Source organism: Callospermophilus lateralis, chromosome 2 (genome assembly GCF_048772815.1).
Source record: "Callospermophilus lateralis isolate mCalLat2 chromosome 2, mCalLat2.hap1, whole genome shotgun sequence".
Classification (NCBI taxonomy): domain Eukaryota; kingdom Metazoa; phylum Chordata; class Mammalia; order Rodentia; family Sciuridae; genus Callospermophilus; species Callospermophilus lateralis.
The window spans coordinates 194,448,387-194,468,307 of record NC_135306.1 but is presented as its reverse complement, the minus strand read 5'-3'; the positions used below and the strand labels follow the sequence as shown (position 1 = coordinate 194,468,307).

The 19,921-nt window shown below is 35.4% G+C and overlaps 1 pseudogene; it reads right to left on the bottom strand.

Moving 5' to 3' along the window:
- Positions 1-13,183: 13,183 nt before the first annotated feature.
- On the bottom strand, positions 13,184-14,120 carry LOC143391681 (olfactory receptor 4C15-like; annotated as a pseudogene).
- Between the last annotated feature and the right edge of the window lie 5,801 nt (positions 14,121-19,921).

Here is a 19,921-nt window from a genome sequence, read left to right as displayed (position 1 = left end):
ATATCTTGTCTAATTCAGACCCCAGTACCTTCCCCTTGTCTCTCTCTACCCCTGCTCCTTTCCCTCAATTGATCTTTCAGCCATTTATTCATAGTTATTTTTTAAATGATTTCTTGTGGATATACTCAATTTCATCTGCTTTAACAGGAACATTTGTATAGTCCTAAAGCCAGGATATTATCTTCTTGCATAGTATTTTGTACTTAAGTTCTAAAGTGATTTTGCTACATAGATATGTGAGATTTTATCCTGAGAATTATTTAACACATAAGCAACAGAAATTCATGCTGAGTTCCACAAATGTCCATGTTATTAGTTGCCATTGCTAACATCCTTCAATATCCTTACAGGCCCTTACCAGGAATTCTATTCTATGGTCTAAATAAAAAGGACCCCAATTCAAATATTTTATCTTCTCACTTTTAACACCCTCCTCTTCTTTTTACCTCTTTATTATCCTTTAAATGAGAAAGTTGTCACTTAAAAAAATGCAGTCATTCATACATACCTTAAAACGATTGCTGTTTTTCAAACACAATAGTTAAGTTACTTGCTGTGACTTTCAAACCTCCATCCCCTGTACCACTGTCACACTGTCCCTTACCTTCCCAATGCTTCTTATCCATGTTCCATCCATGTCTGAAAATGTATTTCCTCATAAATATACCCACAGTCTCATCCCCCGAATCTTCCATACTTCAGAATCTGATGACCTTTACTCTTCTGTAATCTCCACCCTCTATTTCTCTTTGGATAGAACACACAATTAAAATACTTATCTCCTAAGCAAAACCCTTCCAGAGTTCTCCAGTCACATGAGTTTCTTATTGATAGTCTTCAACAATAAAATGTGTGTGTATTGAATCATGTAATCTCCAGCATATCCTTTTCTCACTTTTCCTTCGACATTTGGCATTCATTTGATTTTACTATGCCTTGTAAGGCAGTCTTGTGCTGTTTCAATTTGGACACTTTAGAATAACCTGGGAGATGGAGTTTAGCAGAGAGCAATCAGAGAAGACCCAGGATCAGAACTCAAACCTTTGTGTTCAATGGAAATCTCTTAACACTCCATCCCTACTGCCATGTGAAGAATCACGTCCCATCCATCCTGGTGGAGACAGCACAGAATCAAATAGCCATAAACAGGCAGCAAAGAAAACCATGAAAATGTTAAGGACATATCTTGGTTATTAAAGGAATGCAATCTTTAGGATGGGTCAAAGAGACCAACATTTTATAAGTGTATCTGAAAAATATTAGTGAGAAGAAGTAGAAAGTTTAGAGAATAGTAGGAAGAATCAAAGACAAAAATACAAAAAAAAATGTTATTATGAACAAGAGTTTGAAAAGGCAGAATTGGGAGATGAGAGAGAGACAATCCCTCATGCAAAGTAAGCAAAGAACCACAGATAAAGAGTGCATTCTTTTGAGATTTCACTGAAGAGTTTGCTGCTGTCTCCTCCACTTTTTCTGTTATGCCTTACACCACAAAAAGACATAGTAAGCAAGGCTGACAAGAGATCCTAGAAAGCCCACACTAGTATCATCAATATCAGGATACTCCGTATCATCAGCATCAGTGCATATAATCAGGGTACATCCCTATTTTTGTCCTGACTTCAGACTTTGCAAATGAGAGATCTGCAGGTATTAGGCACTACACCTTGCCCCCTTCATCCTCGATTGGAATTGAGTCTAAGAAACTGCTAGGTCAAGCAGAGGCTACTGAAACCTGAAGAACATGAAATACTGAAACCTTTTCATCATCAAGTGGGGAAATGTATATTTATGGAATTTTAGATTTCTCAGGAGATGGAATCAGATGAGAGTGACTTGGTCCTGAATGGGAAGAAAAGGAAAGAAAAGAATTCAGCTGGGTTTGAAAACTTACCTTTTTTCTTGGTAAAAAAAGAGATGGTATCTAATAAGACAGTCATAATTTTTCTCTGTTTCCACACTGGTTTACTTTGAAGATGAAGCATGTAAGTACTGTAAATGTGCAACCTGTAAATTATACTTTAGATTCATCCACTCTTGCTTTCCATTACAGAATCTATGACAGAGGAGATAATCCACATAGATATTTCTAGAAGTCCTAAATCAGACTCTACCAAAAGATTTGGAATGTTGGCAGGAAATTTCTTACTCCTCTTTCTAAAAATTTCTAGAAAAAAACAATAACCTCACTGTTTCAGAAGTATGCATACAATCAATTATCTTACTCCAAAATGTTCTCTTGCAGAACCTGTGTATTACATATCTCATTATCCTCCATGAGGTACTTATAGATATTTCATAAAACTCACAAATGCCTAGCCTCCAGAGGGGAAGTATGCCATCCCTTCCCACAAAAACCTGAAGAATTTCCTCAGTGAACTACTTACCACAGATAATCCAGGATCACAACAAACAATGAGCCAATTAATTCTAGGCAAACCTGGTAGTAGGCAAATTCAGTTGCTTTCCTGTTCTCTTGGTCTGTCCTAAGGGACAGTTGCTCTTTCATTATCCAGTGATCCCTCCCAGCATGCATTCAAAGTCACCTTGAGATGTAGACTACTAAAGTTACCAAAGACATTCTCCTTTAAACTGAAACTCTTTGAATAGTAAGCAAAACTCTCATCCCAGTTGAAAATACAAATAGACACCAAGTGATTGAATTCTACCTCCATTGCTTGTGTTTCTGGGACTGTAGGTACATTTCTTAACTTCTCTTTGATTCCTATTCTGAAACATGTTCCATCATGGCTGGAGGTGTAGATTAGAGGTCCAATGCTTGTACAAGACTTGGGTTTGAAGCCCAGCACCACACACCTGCACCCACACACATTAGCATTAAATGGCTTACTACTAATTGCTTACTACTAATGAATTGATAATTAAGCATTAATCCTAATAATGTTGATGATATCCATTATAATACAAGTAGTTAAAAATAAAATTACCTCCTAAAATTTATTTAATCTTAAAAACATTTTCCGTCAGTAGAGAATGAAAGAGAAATGAGAGAGGATTTAAATAAAAAGTATTTTTTCATGTTGTGATTTTTAAATTAGGATCTTAAAGTATTATTTACATATAATAAAGCACAACATTTTCAAATACACAGATGAGTTTTGGAAAATATATAGAACCATGTGACCACCACTACACTGATGGGAAATTGTCAATTATACTAATCTGTTTAAGGAGGTAACTTTAGCTGTATGTTCTCCTTATTTTTATGTTCTATTTCTTTGCCTTCTGTTATTTAGTTATTTATTTTTTATTACATGGTCTTCCTGAGAACCAGGAGGGAGGGTCAGTTCTGTGCCTCTCTCCTACCATGGATGGATGCTCAGTCTTTGGAGGTCTCTGGCTTTGGTCGCATCACCCCATCTCTCTGCCCCATCTTCACTTGGAATTCTCTCTGTGCATACATCACTCTCTGTGTCCAAATTCTTTTTCTCATTATAAGGGCACATTTATTTTGGATTAGAATTCAGTGTAATAACTTCATCTTAACTTGATTATCTGTGAATACATCCTTTGCAAATAGGGTATTCACAGGTACAAGGCATTAGATTTCAGTATCTTTGGGGGAAAATCCAATCCAATCCATACATCTTATTGAGGGAAAAAGTACTAACTGTGTCTTTCTAAATTCCCTCTAAAGCTCTTCTGGGGTCTCTTCTCCAACCCTTCTTCTAGATATGACCCTGCTCCAGTGCAAAGCCCTGATTTCCCACCTGCTCATGCCCAGAATCAACAAACACTCCCAGGATGAAAAACAACCACAGAATTTAAGTCACTTCACTGAAATTCTTGTCCCTTTGGAAGTAATACCCTTTTCAGTGCTGGTTTACCCAGCAATTCACCTGTACATCATATGGGTGATGTCTTCAACCATTTGGCATTTTCAGTTGTTCATGACATAAGGATTTCAGACCACAAAAAATATACTTCCTAAACTTTATAATTTATTTATTTACTTTGAAGTGTGGTTTCACTATGTTGCCCATACTGATCTCCAACTCCTGATCTCCAGTGATCAGCCCACCTCAGCCTTCTGAGGTGATGGGACTATAGCCACATGTCACCATGCCTGCTGCTCCCTGTACTTCAAAGTTGTGTCATTGAGTCTCTATTTATTAGAATATAATATTAGTAGAAGTAATTATAAAACTCAAAATATGTACAAGTTCTTTTTCTGTTTTATAATCCCGTAATCCTGGACAGAGTCTCTACTATGTCCAAAGTGCTCAACAACTGGTATATATTAATTTAAAAAAGAAAAAAAAATGTTCATCTTCTTGGAGATAGTGTTATATGTAAGTGAAAACAGACAAGAAACCATGACTAAAATAAGTAAATTAAATATTAAGATGATAACAAATACTAATAAAAAGACACAAGGGAGGCTGGGGATATAGATGAGTGGTAGAACACTGGTCCAATATTTGTAAAGCCCTGAATTTGATATTCAGCAAAAGAAAAGAAAAGAAAGAGAGAGATGTTTGATAAATGATAAGATGATCTGGTTTTTGAGGGGAAAGCTGTATTAAATATGACAATAAGAACGTATTGGATGTGGTCCAGAAGATCACAGGTCACTGAAGGCACTAGTCAAGTAACTTATTATAAGACTGCTTTAAGCCGAACAGGCATCTGGAAGAAATGATGTTTCAAGGTGAACACCTGCCTGATGTGGTCAAGGAAAAACAAGGAAGCCAGTATGGCTGAAACCATGACAGACCAAGAGTGTAAGTGTCCTAAGAGGCCAATGAGATGGCAGAATTCCACATCATGGTAAGGACTTTTCTCTTTACTCTGAGATTGACCCATTGCAGGGTTTTAGTCAAGGAGGCTGTCCCCTTATGTTGCTTAAGTTTTAACAATATTCTCTGGTTGTTGAGCTGAAAATGGATTTAGCAGAACAAGGGTGCAAATAGAAGAATTCTTACACTCTGTGGCCTGTAATATAAGTGAGAAAGGATGGCAGGTAAGACCAGGATGGTATACATATTTTTGATACATAGGGTTTTCTAATGTGTTACGTGTAAGCTGTGACATTTCAACTTTGACTTCCTGGTTTTAGAAGGATGGCTCTCTCTTGTGGAGGCTACAGATATACTATGTTGGAGCCAACCATAATCAGTCATTACATGTGAAGATGCCTATCCAACATATAAAGAAGAGTGTCAAATAAATAGTTGACTATGGAAATCTGGAATTCAAGAGAGATGCCAAGGGTAGGAATATAAACATGAGATCATTAGATGAGGCATGCTATTTAGATATAGCATGGAATGAAACTGATTTTCTGCTCTAGTATCCAAACACATTTTAAGATAAATCTCAGCTGATTCAAATGACAGATAATGAAAGAAATTTTCATAATCAGTTACTTTCCACATATGTATTTATCCTGAGTGAATTCCTAAAACACAAATCTAACAGCTCTCTCTCCTCCATCAACTCTGCATTTCTACTCTGCCTTTTCCGGTTTCTCAGTCCCTGTAGCTTATCTAACAATGCTAAACTGGTGACAAAGCTGGCATGGCAAGTAGCTTATTGGTGCCTTTCATTATAATTCAAAAAATCGATGCCTCACCCTCTATAGGACTTACAGTTTGAATGATTTTCCAGTAATGGTCTAACTTTTATTACCAAAGTCCACCATCCCCAAGAGGCATGGCTATGAAAGCCTCTCAACAGCATATTATTTGGGTTTATCTGCGGTGTGTTAAGCCCAGTCCTCACAGTGGAGAAAGGGTCTTTGATTCTACTGAATCCCAGACTAATCTTCTGTTCCCTCATGGATTGGCTTCTCTTGTGCATACTCATCATCAAGAGGAGAGAGACCTGAAGGGCTGAAGAAGGGGTCATGGAAAGGAAGGGAGGGCAAGGGGAGGTATCGGGGGAATGAAATTGATCAAAATGTGCTGTATTCACGTACCAATACACAACAATAAAACCCACTATTCTGTATAAATTCACCAATAAAAAAAAGACTACCTGAATGAAAGTGTAATTTTAACAAGATGCTTGAAAAGTATAAATCAGGAGCTCCAAAGTGCTTACTTCAGTCACTGATCAATATTATTCTCTTCAGGGAGGAAATTCTGTAAAGGAAACTTGATTACTCTCCAAGTCTGCTTAATAAATGTGGAATTTAAAGGAAGGGCATTATTGGCTATAGACTCAAGAAGCCACAGACTGAAATATTCTAACATAGAACTGTGTCTGCTAGATGGCTGGAAGGTCTTATCTACTAATAAGTGAAATAATTTTTGCACTATGAATCTATATGATATTTAATGAAAAAGGTTGTTTCCTTGGCATAGGTTGCTCTGTAATTCCAAGTTTAGTGTTATGGTTTTGATATGAGTTTTTCTCAAAAGCTCATGTGTGAGACAAATGTGAGAAAGTGTGAAGGTGGAATGATCAAATTATGAGAGCCATAACCTAATCAGTGCATTAATCTCCTTAAAAGGGTTACCTGAGTGGTGACTGTACACAGGTAGGCATGTTATTTAGAGGAAGTGGGTCATTGAGGACATGACTTTGGGGTATATATTTTGTGAGCTGAACTTACATCTTCTCTACTTCCTGTAGGTCAAATTCTGATTTTCCTTTCTCTGTGACACTCTACTATCATGATGTTCTACTTCATCTTAAACCCCAAAGGATGGAGTTGGTCATCTATGGACTGAGACCTCTGAAACTGTGAGCCCCCAAATAACATTTCACTCTTCTAAAATTGTTCTTATCAGGTCTTTTGGTCACAAAAGCAAAAAAGCTTACTAAAACACAGGGGATCTAACTTTTAAGAAACTCTTTACTTTTTTGCATGGATCATTCTGTTTTTGTTTTTGTTTTATGTCAGTTATTCTCTTTTTCTAATCTGTTGTTTCATACATGAGGAGTTGACCTTATAGTTCTCACAGTTTTGTACAACTGTCACCAATTCACTATTCAAAACTAAGAGGAATGTCAACTCTTTAAAGGACAAAAACATTCATAAAACTAATTATTATGAATGAGCAGTGATCAACATGATTCTCAAATATATTAAATTTGCATAGAGATTAGGAATTGATACACTTAATTTTGTTATAGGCAGAATTATTATTATTATTATTAAAATAGTAATTCATGATTTATTTCCTTGTGCATTTTTAAAAGGTGAGTGAAACATTGCCTTTTAAGAATGTTATAAAGGGACAGAAAGCATTCAATCATGACTCAATTACCTGATTATAAATTTTCTGCAATTTATAAATTTGTTGAGACTTTGGGTTGTTCACTATTGAGCCAGAAAAGATAAGATTCAGATTTAGTAGTATCAAAACTGATTTTCCAACAAAATGGGTGAATCAAAATAAGGTCTAATTTTTCAACTGGAGTCAAAATATGCAAAATAGAAACCCAAACCAGAATAAAGAACCAAAGAAAAAGATGAGGCCATACATAAATCTTTTAAATGGCACTCCGAGTGAAATCTTTTCTTTATATGAAAATTAGAGATTCCAATGCTCACTTCATTATGTACATGTGTACATATGTATATGACATGTGTGCATATATTAATATGCCGTCTCAGTTGCTCAAGATCAGTATTTTGAAATGATTCAAAATGTTACATTTGAAAACTCAGTTCTGAGAAAACACATTCTGTGGCTTGGACACCAGGTCAAACCCATTATTCCTAACCTCTTTAATATCTTGCTAGAATCATGCTTTAGGAAGAAATTGTTTTCCAAATTTTGGGTTATCAAAAAGTTAATTGCAACCATCAATCTCTACACATGAATTATTCAAGAAAATTATTGAAATTTGTTTTATTGGAAAAACCATTTTAAATAATATTTGAAATACACTATTCCATGAGTTCTATCAAAGTACCTCTTATATTTCTTAACCTGAATAATGCCTTAACACACTTAAGATGCTCCTACCACTATTTTTAGTTGTTTTGAATTTTTCCAACTTTTGTATCTCTTAAGACATAATATAAAATATTAATTTTAGAATTTCAGCCTAAAGATAATTTCCATGCCATACGTATAATTACAAACTTACATATATGGCTCCAATCATTCTGATTATTGTACATCCTCATTTTTGTTCTGGCTTTTTAAAAGATTTTTTTTCAATAGTTAAGGAGTACCAATAATTCAGTTATTATTTTAAGCAATTGTAGAATAACAAAAATTAAGAGTCAAATTTTACTTATTTTTGTTTATTTTCAAGCTTTCACTCTCACAGAAAGCTTTCAAATAAGCTTATTATTTATAGCCTTTTCTTTATTTCTAACAATTCCATCCAAATTAAATTCCAATGCATTGCTATAGTAAAACAGAAATATTTTCATAATTATTGGTAACTATTATCAAACAATCTTTCTTGGTTGTATCAATATTTTTATAAATAGTTACAGAAGAAGAACACTATTTTTTCCTCTTTAATCTTTAGTCTATATTTGTATCTGTTAATATCTTAACAAGTTCACATTAAATCTGATCCCAAAAGCCTTCTCTTATTCTTTGCAGAAAAACAAACATCTTCTTTGTCTTGTGCTCATATATTACTTACTATGTGCTTTAAAATATTGATTGAATTGAATAAGACAACTCTATATTATATATAATTATTGTTGTGCAATCTTGTAATTTAAGCAAATGCTCACAACTACCATTTCATTTGACCTGCCCACTCTCTTGCTAGGTAAATGCATCATTTGGTGAGTTATTATTATTTTTTAATGTACAACATTTGAATTGTAATGCAGAGTTTAACCAGGGACAGTCACACTAGAACTCAAATGGGATAGCATGCTGTTAAATAGCCTCTCTCTGACTGTCCCTCTCTCTCTCATTCATATCATTTAAAACATCAAATCATAAACATCCATGTATATTAAATTCTAAAAAAGAGAAATCCTGAACTGTTAGAAACAGTAAACACCTTAATTTCCTATCTAGACCCCCAAATTAAGATTTGCAAGCTGCATAATGAGACAATTATCGAAGGCAGCAAATGAAATATCTAATGAATAATAGAAATAAAGGAATGAAAGAGTCAATGAATTATTACAGTAGAGAGGAAAATGAACAGACCTCAGGAGAGTGAAGGGTTGGGATACAGAAAGATATAGAGAGGGGAGGTGAACACTAATATAAGTGGGTAGGTTGAACCAAGACTGCATCAGAGGTTAACCTCTCTCTTCCTGACCCACTGCAATAACTCTTGCCCCCAAATCAGAGGGAATGTGCTTGTGATCATAAGCAAGGATCACCAAGGGTCCTGAACCCCAGGGGTGTAGTGGAGTCCTATCACATACCTGGTCACAGAAGCCTTACCACTGATCATATACTCTGCACAGGAAGTGAGCAGACACCCCTCTACCAAGATAAAAAATTCTACAGTCTGGCCTCCATGTCATGGTGAAGTTTAACCTTACCCTGAGAACAGAGAGGAGTAGGAGGGACAGTGAAGATTCATGTGAGGCCTTAGAAACCCAGGGCCACCTACTCTCCATGGGTGGAACTCCCTGCCCCCAGGAGCTCCACCTTTCTAGAAGACACACTGAGATAGATGCCATCAGAAAATCAGCTCAGTCTTGAAGAAGAAACATGAAGAAAATATTTTCAAAATCTTGAAAATCTTGCCTCTTATAAATGACTGTCATTAAAGTACATTTCATATGTTCCACTTTAATTTACTTGGAATGAAGATCTTATAAAGCCTGGGAAAAATACTCAAGCTGTATTTTACTGAGATTTGTCAATACTTTCTCTCATAAGCAAGTATAGGTTGGGGGTAGTTTATGTAGAGAGGGGACTTGGCATGTGAGCATACTTCACAAGCTTCCTCCAGAAACGAAGGGGAGATGAAACGACATGGTCTATCTTAGAGTGGGGAGAGGGACAGGAAAACCAGGAGATGTTTTTACATTTATTTTATGAAAATGCTATGGAAGAGCCAGGCAAGGTGGTACATGCCTACAATCCTAGCCTTTGGGAGGCTGAGGCAGGAGGATGACAAGTTCAAAGCTAGCCTCAGCAACTTAGTGACTCCCTAAGCATCTTAGCAAGATCCTGTCTCTAAATAAAAAATAAAAAAATAAAAGAGGTGGGGATGCAGCTCAGTAGTGAGGCATCGCTGGGTGGAAGAAACTATTCTTGTACTCTGAGAGAGAAAGGCCTCTGAAGTTCACTCTCTTCTCATATTTTCTCTTTTGAAATTATATGAGTTAAATATTGTTCTCTTTTTGCATTGAGTATTTATATTAATTACCATAAGTTTGCAGATGCTTATGGCAGGCTTGTACCTTCAGGACCCCCAGGAAACCACACCCTCCAACCCACACATGAAGGACATCCAGTAGAATACCTTGCTGAGACAGATCAAGGGCAAAACCAGGCCTTAGGCTCAGTGAGTTAAACTCCAACATACTCTGAGTTGAAGGTGTGTAAACTGTTCTCTTCTCCATATAATTTGCCTAAGTTTATCTTTTTTAGATGCAAGAAAGTCTTTGAAGCCAGTTTCATGCTATCTCTGTGGTGGGTCTGAATCCTGGTTCCACTAATTATCTGCCATGTGAATCTATGCTACTGTCTTAAGTTCTTTAATTTTCAATTTCCTACTTTGTAAAATTCAGCTGGTAATATAAACGTGTTTATTTGAATGTTATTAATGTTAGTTTCTCACATTTCTTCACATCTGGTTTATGTTTTTAAATGATGTAGAGAAGATTAAAATTAAGTGGGGTAAACATTATTGATACTTGCATGGAGGATATTCATTTTACTTTTAAAGATATGTGCTTTTCCACTCACAGGAAAGAGCTGTATCTGACAAGATGTTGAAGATGGAAAGATTACATTACAAATCATTTGCCTGTCTTGAAGACCATGTCTCTACCAGCACAGAGATGCTAAGTATGTCATTGCCTGGCTAGGTGTCTGCAATGAGGATGCAGGGAGAAGTCCAGAGTATGGTGAGAGAAGAGAGGAGAGGGACAAGGATTAGGGCAGGTAAATGGCATGAATAGGTTGCATTATGATTTTTCTGAAGAGCACAGAAACAACTAGCAAACCCAAAGTGTAAGAGAAACATCTCAGAGAACATCACACCCCAACACCTGTCTTGCTTTTACTGATGTGCTGGAAAAAATATCTAGAAGGATTTATGATGTGTCACATAAAATATTTGAGACACAGCTTCCTCATAAATTAAAAGGGAGCATGAAGACATATCTTTAAGAGATTTATATATAAGTCTAAAAGATACAACTTATGAAAAGAAAAATAAAACCTTTGGTTTAGATAAATACAGAAAAGTATTTGTATATTCTCATTAGTCCATCTTCAAAATGAGAAATTAAGACACAGTACTGAAATTACTCACCCAGGGTCCCACAGTTACTTAGTAATAGACCTGATTCAAGAATCCCAATCTCATAATTACATGTCTAAAGGTCTTATATTAATAGGACATCTGTAGTACTTTTCTTAAACTTCTAGGGTTGGAAAACTAGTAGTTCCAATGAATGTACCCTGAATGTGTGCCTGAAAATAGAGTCAGTGAGGGGGACCCCAATGAAAGGAGTCAAAGGGAATATTGTGCTCCCACACTGTGCTTTAGCTTTTAATAAACCCTTTTATCTGCTTCCTAACCTCTTGAAACTCACTCAGCTCTTTGATCTAGTTGTCAAGGATTTGGATCCTGGATGGTCCTGGTGGGGTTCACTTGTAATCTCAGTTCAGGAGGCTGAGGCAGAAGGATAAAAGAGGCCCTAAGCAACTAAGTGAGATCCTGTCTCAAAAGAAAAAATAATAGAAAGAACTAGGGATGCAGTTCAGTTCAATCCCCAGTACCAAAATCAAGGAAAAGTACCCTGTCATGCCCATGCCTTTGGGGGCCCTTGGTCTGCTGTAGAGAACATGCTTTGTCTTGATGCTGGTTTAGACTCTGGTGTTAATCACTTATTCCCTTGCCCAAGAGACAGTAATGAAATCTTTCTTCTGCCCTACCTATTCTGAAACTAGCATCATGTACTTGTCTACTTTAGGACCACCATGAAAGATGAAGGAAAGGCTAAAAAGAATATTATTTAATATTTTCTTCCACAAACCAGTGACAATACTTTGATTTTGTATAATAGACATTTTATTAATGTTGAAGTTCTAGGATAAGCTGTTTAAATGAGTTTATTCCATAAGATGCTTAGCAACCTTAGACTAACAAAGTTTTTCTATGGTAATCACATGCAATGTACCTAAATTTGAATAATCTCTATCTTGATTATTGTTCCAATAGAACTATTTTTACTTGGGTAAAAAATTCAAATCACTAAGTAAATTGAAAAGTAATTCTGATTACTTTCAGATGACCTTAGCTTCTATTATCTTCTTTAGGAGGAAAAACATCAGTTACTCTGATGCCAGGTTTGGAATTGGCTTTGCTAATAATATGGTTTGTCAAGAATTTCCCCTTTTTTATACACAGAAGCGATGTTCATTGATGACTCTCTTATGAACTTTGCCTCCTCTCCTTCTTCCAAGCTGATAGATAAGAGGTAGTCACCTGGACCCAAGAAAAATTCATCCCTGAACAGGACTGTACAATCAGATAGTATGTCCCAAAATCCAAAAAGTGACTCAGCTTCTGTAGAAGATGATAATGGAATTATTCAATAAGGAAATCCTATGCTCTAGGGAGACATATAGTTAAGGTTCTGGAAATAGATGGTTCCCTATCTTTGCTGAGTGTTGATTATTTTTTTTTCTCAGTTGCTGAGATTATTTGTCCTAAATATAAGCATTTGTTTTACTTGAAATCTTTTAAATTTCTGTTTCTTATGAAACTTTTCTTCCCTCCACAAGGTTTTTCAAAATATTGGGTTAATGGCACACATATTGTTGGGTAACTTATCTTTTCATTCTTTTCTTCTTTGATGACTACATTCTATGTAAGCACAAAATTCAACTCTTTTTAATTTACACATAAGGATACTGAGTTGGAACTCAAAGTTTCAATTGAGCAATCAGAATGTAGACATGTTATTTCCTGACCACCCCCCGCCCATGCATTTCCTGGAGTTATATAACATCAATCCACACAAAATATCTTTTTTCTGAGATAATAATGACTTCTTTGCACTTAGCTTTAAATATTTAAAAAGTTTAATGCTTTATTTTGCATCAGAAAATGCCACCAATCTCTTCCACATTTTTCTTATGGCGTTTTTCATGTCCTTATTCCTAAAAGTGTAAATCAAAGGATTGAGCAAGGGAGTTAGCATAGTGCAAAATATTGCCACAATTTTGTCAAAGGAGAAGGCAGATGGAGGTCGTGCATACATAAATATGCATGGGACAAAGAACAAAACCACAACAGCAATGTGAGATCCGCAGGTGGACAGAGCTTTCTGACGCCCTTCAGAACTAATGGTTCTCAGAGAGAAAAAGATGACACCATAGGAGACAAGCAGCATGGAAAATATGATAATGCAGATAGACCCACTGTTGGCAATCACCAAAAGGCGAAAGATGTGAGTGTCAGTGCAGGCCAGCTTCAGTAAAGGGTACAAGTCACACATGATGTGATCGATGATATTGGGGCCACAAAACGGCAGCTGGAAAGTAAAGAGAATCTGTATGATGGAATGCAAGAAGCCCCCTGTCCAGGCAACCCCCACCAGAATGCCACAGAGCCTCCAGTTCATGATGGCAGAGTAGTGCAAGGGCTTGCAGATGGCCACATAGCGGTCATAGGCCATGGATATGAGGACGATCACCTCTGCCCCAGCAAGGAAGTGCTCAGCAAAGATCTGCAGCAAGCAGCCTTCAAAAGAGATGGTTTTTCTCTTCTGGAGGGAGTCAGCAATTGTTTTGGGGGCAATGACTGAGGAGAAGCAGGCATCCAGGAAGGACAGGAATGCCAAGAAGAAGTACATGGGGGGAGCCCAGCAGTGCAGGGCTGCATAGGATCGTCACTACAATCAGCATGTTGCCCCCAACAGTTGCAATATAAATAAACAAAAATACTGTGAATATTATTTTCTGAATATTTGGATTCTGTGAAAGCCCCAGGAGCACAAACTCAGTTACAATACTTTGGTTTTGCATAACGTTGAAGGAAAAGTTCATCAATATGGGTGACAGTTGCCGTATAGATGAGAAGTAGTTTTTAATCTCAAACGCCAGCTTTGATTAAGCAGTGGTGACTTCCTGAAGTGAATTACTGCATAGCATGGAACAGGAGCTGGGTTAGTTGATGCCATCCCTCATCAGAAGACTGCCTTAGATACAAGAGAAGAAATAGCAGGCAGTTAAGATGCCATTGAAAACCACAGCTGCTCTTCAAATATTTCTTTGAACCTATGAACTGAATTGGAACTTTAAGTGAATTAACTCATTTTTATAAAAGAGAAATACCTATGCAAAGGAACTTAACTCTACACTTATCACATATAAAAGTACAGACTATGTGGGGTTTTTTTATTACTCATCATTTTGAAATGTTTATAAAAATAAAAAAAAAACATCAGTGCCATCTGGATGAGTAAATAAAATAATGCAAGAAAAGCAATTGTTCTGAACTCACTGCTGGAAGTTATCTGCTGGGTCTTATTATCTTATGTCAATGATGAAAGGTTCATTCTTAAAGACAACAATGTTCAAGTCAACAATGGTTGCTAGATGTGGGATTTTAACACATAACCTCCATGTCCCATGCAAGCCCTTGTCATAAAATCAACATGGAAAGAGGTGGGGATTTTTTATTTATAGCAAGGACCTCAAAGTAGGGGTGACCTTTCTACAGGATCCATCTACCCTCTAAAAGTTAATACCTCTCATTCCTTTGTTCATGTGTGAAAGAGGCATCTTGATGAAGGAGAAAAAAAGATGTGGAACCAGAAGTTGAATTCATGTTTCACCTGGATAATAATGATTCCTGATTTTGATTTATTTTTTTATTTTACACACAGTCTTGAAGGATGACTGTGTTCTCACCTACATGTGTAACTGATATGTCTAATAATATGTCCAATAGGATGTGTGTATATATGTGTACATGTATGCATAAGCATATGCCTGTTAAATAGGTGAATGAAAGAATTATAGAATTAGTGTGTTATAAATGAGTTGATTTTTATGAATGACAGTTACCAGAAATGTCAATGAGATTTAAAAATATACAACTGAGTATGTTAGAATTTATACTTGATCTTAATTTAAAACAACTATTTTCATTATTTCCCAATGATTTAGACATCTGTAAATGTTTCCTGTACTATACACTCCATATTCAGTTAAAAATTGTCACCAAGAGAACAGGAATGTCAACCAAACCTACAAGGCTATTGGACCACCTAGAAGCCGTTTATTTAAAGTTAAAATCAACATGTAATCACAGTAGTGGTCTGCTTAGCCCAGGGACGAAGCAGGAAAGAGAATAAAGTGACATAAATAAGAATGTCAGCTCCAGACTCTTGCAAATTTGAACTCAAATTCAAGTCTTTTTACTTGTTTGGCATTAAACATTTACTTCAAAATTCATAAAACTCTCAAAGCCTCAGGTTTCCCTTACAGTGGGTATAATAAGTTTGTGGTGAGATTCTATGAGACTTAGATAAGAACATGGGCAGGAAAACAACAATGCATTAAAAGACACAGAAATATATTCACCACGTTTTAAATGTCCTCAATAATGCCTTAAAACATTTTTATGGCCCTCATACCCTATATATTCTCACACTCCTATTTCATGCAGCTTTGTTGTAAGAAAAAAAAATTTGATTGAATTACAAAAGACCAAATCTCTATATTAAATGAATAATAAATTTTATGCTTACAACTCCTTAACTAACAAATTTTAAGACTATTTTAGCATCAAAATATTCATTAATTATTAGCAAACCAACCTTTTCTTTGTTCAGACAAAGAACTTCCAAATTGTTAAAAACTTTTTATTTTTTTATTTATTTTTTTTTTTAGTGAGTGAACATTCTTTATTCAAAGGTGGCAGCAGACTCCAGCTCCAGCCAGTTTTGGCCCAGCCAGTTCCATTTAGCCCCAGCAATTTCATTTAGCTCCCTGAGCCATTTCCATAGGCCTTTTTTTTTTTTTTTAATATATGCAGGCCAAAGAAGACACCCTGCCAACAGGTTACATAACTGGGTGCATGCTCACACACAAATGTTTATAATCTTGAGTACCTACACTGAATCAGGATATTTATGACCTTGGCTACATGCTAAGACCATAGCCCACTGGAAGCTTCGATCAGGAAAATGACTATAATCATCTTGGGCCTGCCCTAAATGTGGTTGTTAAAAACTTTTGACGATGGAAAGCAAAGTGTCCTTTTGGTTTATGGTGACAAAATTTAGGGTTCTATATCACTTAATGGGTAATTGTTCTAAATATTATATGTTATTCTGTATTGAAACCTGAAACAAAAAAAAAAGCAGTAGTGAAAAATAAATACTGAATACAATCTTGTGTTTTGTTAAGACATAGTTTTTTGACAAATTGCTCATTGTAATACAAGATGATAGTATTGGTACTGAGAAATATTCAGGAATTCTTTATACTATCTTGGCTACTTTTCTTATTATCTAAATTTACTTCAATACAAAAAGTTATTTAGAAAGAAGAAAAAATGTTCAAGATTTGCTATAAAAACTTCAATATTCAATTATCTTTTGTCATTCAACAATTATGTCTCAGCCCCCTGTCCCATAAAGTAGTGACAATAACCCTTAATGAGACATTATTTTGAGCATGCTTTGCACATTATAGATCAAAATCAAGATGCGAAATATTGACTTGAGCATTATTTTAAAGGAATGTCTATATACTCACAAAGTGAGCTGGAAAATTAAATCAGTTGTCATTATCAGTAGTTCTTATTACCATATTTTGAACAGTCAATTTTAAATGCATTTGTTTGTACATATAAGTTAAATTTGCATATATTTTTAAGATAAATACTGCTATTATAAATAAAGGTTTAGATAAATACTCCATTATTTATTACCCTCCCTGATGTGCTTCATAAATTCACAGTAGTTTTAACTGGAAATTGTGTTTTATCTGCAACAGTATATTATGTATGCCTTAATTATGTAGCTAAAATTCTCCTCTCCCTGACTTTGGGTCTTTCTTCAGACTTCGGTCTTTCTGTCCTCTCTATGTGACTCTGCTGATTTCCCTAAATGTTTCAACTTTCATTTTCTTACTATTTCGGGAAACTTAAAAAAAAATAAGTAAAAATTACCCTTTTTTTTGCACCTTTGCCCTTCCTGGTGGCAGTTTGAGACTTCTTTGCTGTTATCTTTGTGCTTTAGCACATTTTAAAAGAAAAGGTCACCATAATGAGCAACCCAGTAGTTCAGCTCTTCAAGGATTTAAGACTTTTAAAACAGTTCTGAGCCAGGCCCATAACACTGTTGGACATGAAATGGTCATAGGGAAAATTAAGTGGACACATTTTAAATCAGAAGACTCTATTCTGTGGCATGAGTCACTTTTCCTTACCTACAATGTCCTTCCAGGTACATTCGTTAGTGTGTGGTTTTAGAAATGGTACTTTAGATTCCCTCCAAAACGGTAAATGTCACGGAAGGGCTTAAATTTCCCATGTTCCAACACCAGTCTGTTTTATACATCTTCAGAATATCCTACATTTTAATGTAAAACATCAGGACAAAAAGTGTTAGGACATGTATGGTAAATAAGAACTTTAATACTGTAAGTAAAATGTTACTGGAGAGCTAAGACAATAGCATAAATTAGTTGTATTTCTAAACTATGTGGATTTATCTTGAAAATGCAAAACTGGACATAATTCTAGTTTCATGAGATTTGGAGTAATCCATGCCCCTAAATAAAAAGTGATTCACTCTGTTATCATAGCTGCTGTCTATTGAGCACTTATTATATAATCAACTGGTGTCTCACAGGCTCCACATGTATTTTATTTGTTTCTATATATTAGAACTTAGTAATATTTTTAATCCTCTTAAAGATGAGGAGTCTGGAAATTAGAAAGGTTTTGAAACTAGCCAGGTACACTCACCTGTCATTGATAGATCCATGCATTGCATTAAACACATTAGCCCAACTACAACACCAGCACTTTTAAATCTTATACCATAATTTTAAACCATTTTCTCAAAATATAAACATTTGAATTATAAATCTCACCATTTATCAATTCCTTCAAAATTATAGTGATGATAACCTCCTATTGTCTATGGAAAAGTCTATTTGGTGGAGGCCAAAATGTGATGTTTACATGTAACTCTTCCTTCTACATCTAAAAGAGAGAGGAAGAGCATCTCTTGCAGTCCAGATGGTGAATGCTTCCACCCCCTCTTGAGTGCAGCCTTCAACATGGTCTAATGGAAAAGAGAAATAACAAAGTGTCCTCTTAGATTTCCAGCTGATTTTAAAGAGGTTTTGGTGAGAGGTCATGTATCAGTAGAATTGCTTTTCCCCAGGGTTTGTATACTTGCCATTCATGTGGCAATTCAATTTTCCATAGATTTTGTTTGCAAAATGCTTATGTGCCTGAGCAATTAGAGTGCTTTATTTATCGGCAAGTTTTCAGTTTGTTCTTCTTCCTCTTTTTTTCTTAATATGGATTCTGGATTTGAAGATGTTTTCATTTTCCTTCATGTTTAGGAATAGAACATTATATCTAGGGGTATTTGGTACTTTTAACAACTTTTTAACAATGAGTGCTTATTATTAAGAATGACATATTTTCTGTGTCAATTTTCAAATACTTAGGAATTAAATCAAAATATGAGCTTTCCTTTCATCCCCTAATTCTGATATCCCATTCTTTCAAAATTAAAAAAAAAACACTTTTTAAAAAGGAACTGAATTTTTTTCTTCTTATTTTATCAAAAAATAAAGTGTGGCAGGTCTGTTTGCTCAATTAGAATATTATATTGATTCCAAGGCTTTAAGGGTCACTTGGATTTAGGTCACTGGATCCCTTCATAGAAGAACCACACTAAAAAGTTTGTGACTCTACAGAGTTTTTAAACAATTTCCCTTATCTGTTTTATATCTGTTCACATTGTATAGAAAAATGCAGAACTGAAGTGATTCATCAGAAAACTTAAAGTGCAGAAGGGTCATCACTTTATTCATCTATAGAATAAAAGAATTGGCATTATATCCTTCAAGTGAATTTTTTGAAGTGTACTTTCATATAAAGAATCACTAGACCTGGACCTCACACTGTGAGGGGAAATGATCTTTTGACAATGTGACTCAGTCGCAAGTTTCCAGAAATTCATTCTGGAATTCTGGTTCTCACTTTTAACTGCGATTACCATCTGCCACGTTATTTATTAGGATAATAATGTCCTTTGTTTCTTTATCATTCATTATATATATATATAATTTTTCTGTTTGAGGAAGAGAGTAGGACAACATGAAAATAAGATTGTAAGTATGGATTGGTGCAGAAAAGAGTGACACAGATAGAGGAAGCCACAGCCAAGGGGATGTGAGAAATTTTAGAGAGTAAAAGAGAGAAACATAGCAATTTTCCAAGCAGCTATTTGATTCTTCCCAGAATTAAAGTCTTCTAAATTAAATTAGAATTTAATCCTCACCATTTTTAAAATCACAACATTGATACTAATTTTCTAACAATGGGGAACTTAATTTCAGGGCAGTTTCTCTGTTGTTCCTTAGAAATTTTGTTACTTAGTTTATAGCAGCTATTTTTTTTTAAAGGCAAAGATTTAAGACATTTTCTAACATCTAGTAGATATAATCCCACACTACTGTGCTTCCCTCACTATCTTATTATCAGTCCTGCTATTTACACACAGGCACACTTCCAAACGAATCTCACCATTGGCTTAGTCGTTTCTGTCAAAAAATAGTTTGTCATCAGT